We start from the raw sequence: 2,341 nt of genomic DNA on the forward strand, positions 1-2,341 counted from the left end.
TGGGGGGGGGGGCGACAAAGGCAAGAAGTGATTGGCTTACAAGCTTTCAAGAGGGAACCTAGAGCTAGGGGGGCATGGAGGAAGGCAGAATCTCCAGTGAGTACTATTCAACCTGTCTAGGCGGAGGTGTTGAAATGAAATGCAGAAGGGTCACTTGTGGTACAATAGTGAATGATTGTTATCTGGACTGATTGTGAGGGTTGGAAATGTAAAGATAGACGTTTTGTAGCAAGGAAGGGAGTGATTATCTCTCCAGTCTAGGAGCGGAGGTCTCTAGGAACATCAACGGAGAAGAGTCGAGAGCGGGACCCTACCCAGAGAAGCAGCGAGGCCCAAGATAGAGGCAGAGACGATGACATGGAGTGATGAAGCGGCTGGGAACTTTGGATCCAGAGAGGGAGAGGGACTGTGTGCTGAAGAATTAGGGGGGGAGTGTAGGGGATGGGTTTATAGGGTATACCCTTTGGTTGGTTGATGATGCATGGAAGGATTGGAACCATGGCAATGAAACGATATACGGTGGAATGAATGTAAAACTAAAGTTCTCTCATGTAAAATATCATATAATTCACAATAAAACATTAAAAAAAAACAACATCATGACCAAGTGGGTTTCATAGAAGGGATACAAGGATGGTTCAATATCAGGAAAACAATCAACGTAATCCATTATATAAATAAGAAAAAGGAAAAGAACCACATGATCATATCGATTGATGCAGAAAAGACATTTGACAAAATCCAACACCCATTCCTGATAAAAAAAAAAAACACTCAATGAAGTAGGAATTAAAGGGAAATTCCTCAACATAATCAAGAGTATATATACAAAACCAAGAGCCCACATCACTCTCAATGGAAAGAAACTGAAAGCCTTCCCCCTGCAAACAGGAACCAGACAAGGATGCCCTTTGTCACCACTCCTATTCAAAATTTTGCTGGAAGTTTTAGCCAGAACTATACAGCATGATAGAGAAATTAAAAGCCTCCAAACTGGCAAAGAGGAAGTAAAACTCTCCTTATTTGCAGACGATATGATCCTATACATAGAAAACCCCAAAGGCCTGGGCTTTTGTTGGTCGGGAGTTTCTTGATGATCTGGTCAATTTCTTCTTTTGTTATGGGTTTGTTCAGATTTTCTACTTCTGTCTGGGTAAGTTTAGGTAGGTCATGTTTTTCTAGAAATGTATCCATCTCATCCAGATTTTCGAATTTGTTGGAGTACAGCTTTTCATAGTATTCTGTTATTATCTTTTTTATTTCATTTGGTTCTGTTGTGACTTCACCTATGTGGTTTCTATTGCGATTGATTTGTGTCCTCTCCCTCTTTTTTTTAGTTAGTTTTGCCAATGGTTTGTCAATTTTATTAATCCTTTCAAAGAACCCGCTTCTTGTCTTGTTGATTCTTTCTATAGTTTTTTTGGTTTTCTATCTCATTTATTTCTGCCCTTATCTTTATTATTTCCCTTCTTTTGGGAAATAATAATTGCATTTATCGCAATAAATTGACCTCTCAGGACTGCTTTCGCCGTGTCCCAAAGATTTTGGTATGTTGTGTTTTCATTTTCGTTTGTTTCTAGAAACTTTGTGATTTCACGTTTAATTTCTTCTTTTACCCAGTCACTTTTCAGCAGTGTCTTGTTAAGTTTCCATGTATTCGACTTTATTGATTTGGCCTTCTTAGTCTTGATTTCTAGTCTTATAGCATTGTGGTCTGAGAAGATGCTCTGTAGAATTTTGATGGTTGTGAATTTATGGAGGCTTGCTTTGTGGCCTAACACATGGCCAATTCTGGAGAATGTCCCATGTGCGCTGGAGAAGAATGTGTATTGTGCCTTTGTCAGATAGAGTGCTCTGTATATATCTATGAGGTCAAGTTGGTTGATTGTGTTGTTAAGTTCCTCTATGGAGTTGTCGAGTTTCTTTCTGGTTGTTCTGTCCCTTTTCGAGAGTGGTGTATTGAAATCTCCTACTATAATTGTGGATTTATCTATTTCTTTCTTCAATTCCAGTAAGGTTTGCTTCGTGTATCTTGGTGCTCTTTCTTTGGGAGCGTATATATTTATTATGGTTATATTTTCTTGCTCAATTGATCCTTTGATCATGAGATAGTATCCTTCTTTGTCTCTTATGCATGTTTTTATCTTAAAGTCTACTTTGTCAGAGACTAGTATTGCGACTCCTGCTTGTTTAGAGCTGGCGTTGGCTTGGTAAATCTTTTTCCATCCTTTGACTCTTAGTCTGTTTTTGTCTTTGAGTGTAAGGTGTGTCTCTTGGAGACAGCATATAGATGGATCTTTGCCAGGGACCAGCCTTGACAATTTATGAAAGCTCGGAGGGA

The sequence above is a fragment of the Chrysochloris asiatica genome, unplaced genomic scaffold (genome assembly GCF_000296735.1).
Source record: "Chrysochloris asiatica unplaced genomic scaffold, ChrAsi1.0 scaffold00159, whole genome shotgun sequence".
Classification (NCBI taxonomy): Eukaryota; Metazoa; Chordata; class Mammalia; order Afrosoricida; family Chrysochloridae; genus Chrysochloris; species Chrysochloris asiatica.